The following is an 8261-nucleotide window of genomic DNA, read 5'->3' as shown; positions in this document are numbered from 1 at the left end:
CCTTCCTTCCTTCCTTCCTTCCTTCCTTCCTTCCTTCCTTCCTTCCTGTTAGCTTCATGTCCTCTGACAGGGAGCTATGATTGTTATAATGCACTAAGCTTCACAATGACTCTTCAGGTCATGGAGTCTAAGGATTCTTACTCCCATGACATGAGTGGTTTGGTGAAAAGAGCACTGGATTTGGAGGCAGATGTTCTGAATTTGAATCCTGGCTCTGCCATTTACTAGCTATGTGACTTTGGGCAAGTCATCTAATCTTTCTGAGACCCAGTTTTTTCATTTGTGAAACAAAGAGATTGGATTAAATGATCCTTAAGATATCTTCCAACTTCAAATCCTGTTATCTTAAAATCCATTTATTGATGAGATAATAGAAGTTCAGAGAGGGGAAGTCACTTGCTCAGTCACACAGCTATTAATCTCAGAGAGAGGACTCACATACTGACTAGTGTCCTTGCAAATATACAATAGTACTAAAAACAAACAAATAAAACCTTATTGTTGGAGGAGCCTGGAAAATACTGAACTATATGTTTTCTGGGAAACACTATTCAATTAGGAGTGAGAAGCTATGCATTTTGTCCCTTAACTTTCCATGTGATCTTTGGCAAGTCAAGTATGTCTCTTCTCTGAGCCTCAGTTTCCCTATGTACCAAAGGAGAGTATTCATGCCTGCTCAAATTACCTCACAGAGTTGTGAAGATGAAATGATGTTTGCAAAAGTGTATTATAGGGGCAGCTAGGTGGTGCAGTGGATAGAGCACTGGCCCTGAAGTCAGGAGGACCTGAGTTCAAATCTGGCCTCAGACCAAACACTTGACATTTACTAGCTGTGTGACCTTGGGCAAGTCACTTAACCACAATTGCCTAAAAAAAAATGTATTGCAAACTGATAAAATGCTATGTAACTGTATAAGGGCTATGTGGACATAAGTGTTTAGCCTAATAGCATCATATGATAAATGATATGGAGGATTGTCATGATGTATGCCCTGATATAATGAAGGGATAAGAATTGAGTTTAATTATAGTTTAAAAAGTCTACCAGGCCACTCAGTATTTTCTCTGGTCCCAGACAGCACTAAATGTTTATCCTTCCTTTTACTTTTCCCTGTTCCTCTCTTACACCATGACCTCCCTCCACCCCATTATAATGTATTCCCCTTAATAGCAGAGAAATGTGGAAAGCACTCTCTCTCTCTCTCTCTCTCTGTGTCTCTTTCACTCTGTGTGTGTCTCTCTGTCTCTCTCTGTCTCTCTGTTTCTCTGTCTCTCTGTCTCTCTCTCTGTCTCTGTCTCTGTCTGTCTCTCTCTGTCTCCCAGCACTTAACATAGTGCCTAGTACATAGTAAGTATTTATTAAATTCTTGTTGTCTGGCTGTACCTAGTTATTTACATGTTGTCTTACTATTAGAATGTGAGTTCCCTGAGGGCAGGAGCCTGGTTTTTGCCTTTCTTTGTATCCCCAATGCGTAGCATAGTTTCTAGCATATAGTTAGGGCTTAATAAATGCTTGTTGACTGACAGGCTAACCATGTAATGAGGAAGAATATTATGTTTTCTCACTCCATGAACCTTTCCCCTTTCCTCATGATGATCAATGCCATTTCAAGCCAGCCCAACACCCCATGGAGACAAATAAAAGATGATTCTTTTACTCAGCCTGCCCTCATTTGAGGGGCATCTCAGGCTGGTGGGGCCCCTGCTTATTTACAAGGCTGTGTTCATCTTTCCTTTCCCATGGAGGGAAGGCTTCAAGGAGCAGCTTCCATCCTCCCAATCAGCCCTGCACCTCCTGGTGCAATTCAGCTGACAGCTGCCGAGGGGACAGAGCACACAGAACAAGGGTCCGTAATTTTCCGCTGGCATGAGAATATGATCCAACTTTTTCGGGGACAATTAGCATTTGCACAGCACAAACACAACTCAAACAATGCGGAGCAGCAACAGATGCTTCTTGTCACAGGACCACAGAGACCAGCCTCGCAGATAATGGGTGTCTTTCTTCCTCCCTGCAGAGGAAACCTGCCAGAGATGAATTAGACTGGTTTAAAACAGCTTGGGGCAGTGGGAGGGGAGGGGAAATCTGGGTTGTCTGAATAGATCTGGATAGGAAAGCCTAATGGTTCCTCTACTGACTACTTCTCTGGGATAAGCAATGACCCTCAGGGGCAGGGAATTTCATATTTGGGCTGAGTTTTGGCAAATTTACTCTCCCTTAGAGAGAAGAATCAAATTATCAAATTTTATAATTATCTTTTATATAGAACTTTGATTTTCACAAAGCTCCTCTGAGCTGTGAGGCTGGTACTGAAAGTATTAAGTCCATTTTATAGATGAGGAGCTGGAGGTTTAGGTTACTCAAATTACTAGCAGTCTCATGGTGATACAGCTAGTAATGTGATGTGCTGGATTTGAACTCATTTTCAGTAAGAATAATAGGTGGCATGTATATAGGTTTGCAAAATGTTTTACAAGTATTACATTGCTTGATCCTCATAACAACTTTGGGAGGTAGATGCAATTATTATCCCTATTTTACAGATGAGGAAATTGAGGCAAACATGTTAAATAACTTGCCCAAGGTCACACAATTAATAAAGGCCTGAAGTAGGATTCAATTTCAGGTCTTTTGGACTCCAAGTCAAGTACTCCATCCATTATACCACCTAGCTATCCACTTCTGTACCAAAAGTCCATCTCGATGTCTTCTATCCTACCTTTGCTCTCGTTTCAGTATTGGAAAGAACTTAGATATCACCAAGTCCATCTGACAAATGAGGAAACCAAGATGAGATGAGGCCCAGTTACTCGCTTAAGAAAATACATGAAATTAGTGGCAGAAATGGGGCTAGAACTTCTGATTTCTCCCCATTAAGACATGGCTTCTCCAATTTATCTCAAGCCTCTGTACACGAAAGAAACAGAAATGAGGAAGACTGCTCCCATAATCTATATTCTTCACAAACAGTCTCCACAATGACTATGACAATTTAAAGCTAAAGACTGAGAACAGAAATAATCAAAACGATGCTTAGGAATGAGAATGCCCAAACTTGATATCTGAGAAGAGATGGAAGAAGTCATCTCTATACTTTACGTCTGCTTCTCTGCTTGCTTTGAACTCCTCAGAACAAGATTCCCCTGAGCTGGTACCCCCGGTCTTCCCTTCCCCCCCCACTGCCTCTTTTTGCATGTTTTCTCTCGCTCCTCCTACACCCCCCACCATTAAATTGTAACTCCTTGAGAGCTGGGACTGTATTTTTCTTGTTGTTGTTGTTGTTATTAACTGTATCTCCAGCACTTAGCACAATGCCTGGCACGTAGTAGGTGCTTTAAAAATGTTGATTTATTAGGGAAAAAAAGAAGTTGCCTCTCCCCATTCTTCATTGCAGAAGTGTAGGACCATGGGTGCAAAACACTTAATGACGTTTTAGCAAATATGTTGGTTAGTTTGGCTGAACGGTTTTTTTTCTCTTCTTTTTTGTTATAAAGGCTATAAGTCATTTGCAGAGAAGTTACAGGTCAGCATTGCATTGGTTAAGGGAGCTTTGTAATCAGGAATTCTTTCAATCAGTAAAATCACAAGTCTGGTAAAAAAAAATGTTAAAGGGAAGCAATGTGGTATAGTGGATAGAGAGCTCACCTAGGAGTTGAAGACCTGAATTCAAATCCTAGCTCTCACACATACTGGCCATGTCATCCTAGGCAAGTTTCTTAACCTCTCAGTATTCTGAGCAACTCCTTAAGATTATTACTTGCGGAAAAAGTAGTGCCCTTCATTGATGGAGAGAGTTTCCTTAACAAGGAATTCTTTATACCAATTAAATCACAGATCCAGTCCCTGTCCCTATAATAGACGGCTTTCTGGGAGTACAAGGCAGGAAGGATATATTGGGAGATGTAGATAATGCAAAAACAAAAGATATCAACAACAAATTAGTTCTTAAACTAATTGGAAGAGAGATCGGGGTTTAATTTTGCTCATAGATCTTCAGTTACGGTGATGGCTGTTGGGCCTGTTTTGGTGCCAGGCCAAATAGAGAGTGCCACTAAACTAACTGAGGAGGCCAGATTGGTTGTCATTTGGTTCTGTAGCCAGAGAGTCCATTTTCCACCATCCCCAGGCAATTCAACACCTCAAATTAGCCCATGCCTTGTGCCCTTTTGGAAGTCACATACTACTAGGGGCTAGAGAATCATTCTTCACTATGATCCACCTAGATACTCAGCAAATATCAATTGGAGATGATGATGATGATGATGATGATTCTTAAGACCTCACTCCACATACTTTTCAGCATCTTAGTACAAGGTGTTACTCCCTTCACTTCTGCTCACAACAGTAGCAAGAAATGACATAGTAGCTCATGTTTCAATACCATTTTACATGTACCATCTCATTAGCCCCCCTTTACAGATGAGGAACTAAGACTCAGAGAGGTAATTGATTTGCCCTGTGGTCACAACGTTAGGAAGTCAGAGGCAGGACGTGCTCTCCACTTATTCTGACTTCAGGGCCAGTACTAAGCTACACTGCTGTCACCTTCTGGAAAAGTTCCCTGATGAGCCTCATTAGCACCATTCATTCATTGAAAACATATGTGGAATGAGCTTTCTGGTAACAAGGACACTATATTCAAGCAAACAATCAATAAATATTTATGAACTCCCTACTATGTGCCAGTCACTGTGTTAGGTATTAGAGGAAACCAAACTAAAAGTGAAACAGTCCCTTCACTCAGAGAATTGACATTCTACACGGTCATCATGAAGTGAGAGAGATCCTTGGACTTGGAGTCAGGAAGACCCAAGTTCAAATCCTATCTCAGACTACTGTTAACTGTGTGACTCTGAGCAAATCATTTAACCTCTTTGACAATCATCTTTCTCATCTATTAAAATGAGGACTTACCTCTTAGGGTTGTTGTGAGTATTAAATAAGATAATATATGTAATTTTTAAAAAATGTATAAGTGCTATGAAAATGGTATTGAGAGATAGCATCTATTATATGTAAGTGTATATAAAACAATTGCAATATAATATGAGGGTACTAGTGGTTGGGGGAACAGGAAAGGCCTCATGTGGGAGTTAGCCTTTGCTAAACTCTAAAAGAAATTAAGGGTTCTCGGACTCAGAAGTAATTTTAGGTTCTCTCAGCAGCTTGTATTCCTTTTACCTGCAGTACATTCAGTATTTAATTGTCTTGCCTCTCTTCTCTTCCATGCTGCATATTCTTAGGGACAGCATGATATAGCAGAAAGACTACTGCATCTGACATCAGAGAACCTGGGTTCAAATCCTATCCCTGCTATATATTACCTGGGAAATCTTGACCAAATGATATAATCTCCCAAAGATTAGATACAGTGCCTCCTTCTCCTGTAAAATGGCACAAAGGGGTTTGGGACAAGATAACCTTGAAGGTCCCTCCCAGCTTTAAAAATGGACCCCATGTATCTGAAGCTCCCCCCTAAGCCTCCATTAGAGCAGGGCTCATAGCAATATTGAGTTTTTTTCCCACAGATAAAATAAGGGACAATGAAAAGGCACACCAAGGAGGTGAAATGTTCCCTGGACAGTCATTGTTGAGACTGAAAGTATCATCCTCTGAGTGTTCAGTGGCAACCACAGTCCCTGGCCTTGGGCTGCCGCTGACACCAGCCTCTTTGCCTTCTCTGGTTCAGGCCACAAGCTTTGGTGCCTCTTCACCTGTTAGGCTAGGGAGGGACGGATTCTGGAGGAAAGGAATGGCCTGGCCCATCCCTTGGACCAGGGTACACTCTAAGATGTTGCCACCTTGTGGCGGCTCAGAGATGTCACCTCAGCCTACGTTGAACCATTAGGGAAAAGCATAGGAAAAGGTGAGTTCATTGTATCATAGAACTAAAGATATAAGCGAGCTCAGAGGTCATCTAGTCCAACCCCCTCATCTTATGAATGAAGAAACTTATCTGTCCAAGGTTCCACAAGTAGTAAGTGACAGAGTTGGGTTTCAAGGCCAAGTCATCTGACTCCAGAGTCAGTGACATTTTCATTATACTATTTATATTAGCTTTGATCTAGCTTCTGCAGCAGTGGGGCAATAAGGTGGATGGAGAGGTTTAGCTTTGCCCTAAAGATATCAAGCCCTTCCAAATCACAGAAAATAGAATATTTGTTTGGGGGCCAGAATCAATGACCTCAAATGTCTTTAATTGTATGTTTATATAGCACTTAAAGTTTCAGAACTTTAATAAATTATCTCATTTGAGCCTCACAATATAACCCTGTGAACTAGATGCGACTATTAGTCCTGTCTTACAGTTGAGGAGACTGAAGTTCAGAGAAGTTAAGTGACTTGCCCAGGGTCACTCAACTAGTAGGAAGCAGGACAGGACTTGAACTTAGGTCTCTCCGACTCTAAGTCCAACACTTTAACCACTCTGTCAGGTTCTATGCTAGATAGTATGGGAGGTCCAAATGAACAGTAGCGTGTTTAATGACCTCAAGGAGCTTCTAATTGGTTTTATATAGAAAATGATCAGAATGATACACATAAAAGCAAAACCTCCAATAAAAGCCTGTACACAAGAAAGGTCAATTTAGTTGTATATGTATGTGTGTGTGTGTGTGTGTGTGTATCTATATCTGTGTATAATGTGTGTATGTATGTGTATATATGTATACATGCATATATATGTGTGTGTATATCTATATCTGTGTATAATGTGTGTATGTATGTATATATAAGTATACATGCATATATATGTGTGTGTGTATCTATATCTGTATATAATGTGTGTATGTATGTGTATATATGTATACATGCATATGTGTGTGTGTGTGTGTGTGTGTGTGTGTGTGTGTATGAAAAAGAGAGCAGGGTGATTAAACAAGAGTGCTTCATCAAGGCTCCATTTAGAGAATAGAACCTAACTCTTGGAAGATGGTTTGAATGGTAAAGAGGAAAGAAGGCATCCTGGGTGGATGAAACTATGTGAGCAATGGCAGGCCAGGTGGGAAATAGTTCTCAGAATAAATGCAAACTTCATGTGCTGTACTCCTTGCCTTTAGTATCCCAGACTCCCCAAAGTCTATGGAGCAGTAGACTCCTCATCTCCTGAGTTCCTCTCTACTCCCAGACAACACAAAAGATGTTCCTACTAGTTTTGGTCTAAGCTATATCACATGTCCAACTTCTCAGACTTGGGAAGCAAAACAAATCTATTTCCATTTCCAGAAGATTTGATATGTTGGTAAATATAATCTCAAGGATGATGTCCCTAGGTTCTTGGTTGTGAGGATAATTGCCTATCATCAAGCACAGAAAGAGTAGGACCTAATATCACCATCTCCTTGTCTCCATATGAATGCACTTGGCAGCTAAGTTAGATACAGACAGAGTGCTGGGTGAGAGTCAGGAAGACTTGAGTTCAAATTTGGTGTCAGATATTTACTAGTTGTGAAATCGTGGGCAAGTCACTTAACCTCTGTCCATTTCAGTTTACTCAACTGTTTTCTTGGCAAAAATACTGGAGTGGTTTACCATTTCCTTCTCCAGCTCATTTTACAGATGAAACTGAGGCAAACAGGGTTAAGTGACTTGGCCAGGGACACATAGCTATTAAGTGTCTGATGCCAGATTTGAGCTCAGGAAGATAAGTCTTCCTGATCCTAGGGCTGGCACTCTATCCACTGTATCCCTTAGCTGCCCCTAGATCAAGAAACCCAGACACTAGTCTCAGACACTAGTTATGTGATCATGTGCAAGTCACTTAGTTTTTATGAATGTGTTTCCTCATTTGTAAAATGGGTCTAACCATAACACCTACTTCATGGGATTTATTGTCATGGTCAAATGAGACCATATAGGAAAAGCATGTTGAAAAACCTTAAAACATTTTATAAAATGTAAACTATTATTATTATTGTGTGTGTTAGTCAGTAAGTTATCAGTGGCTATGCTGCCAACACAGCCTACAACTGCCTCCTAATTGGTCTCCCTGCTCCCATCTCTCTCTTCTCCATCCTCCCATGGCTGCTGAAGTGATATTCCCAAAGCACAGATATGACCATGTCACTTGCTTCTCAAGAAGCTCCAGTGGGTTCCTGTTGCCTTTAGGATGAAATACCAATCGGTCATCTGGCATTTAAAGCTGTTAACAATCTAACTCCAGCCTACCTTTCCAGGCTTATAACAAATTACTCTCCTTCACACATTCTACAGTCCAGCCAAAGCAACAACCCATCTCCAGTCTCTGGACTTTTATAAAATC

This window comes from Vombatus ursinus, unplaced genomic scaffold, assembly GCF_900497805.2.
Source record: "Vombatus ursinus unplaced genomic scaffold, bare-nosed wombat genome assembly UNPS02014793.1, whole genome shotgun sequence".
NCBI classification, from domain to species: domain Eukaryota; kingdom Metazoa; phylum Chordata; class Mammalia; order Diprotodontia; family Vombatidae; genus Vombatus; species Vombatus ursinus.
This window is presented reverse-complemented; position numbering follows the sequence as displayed.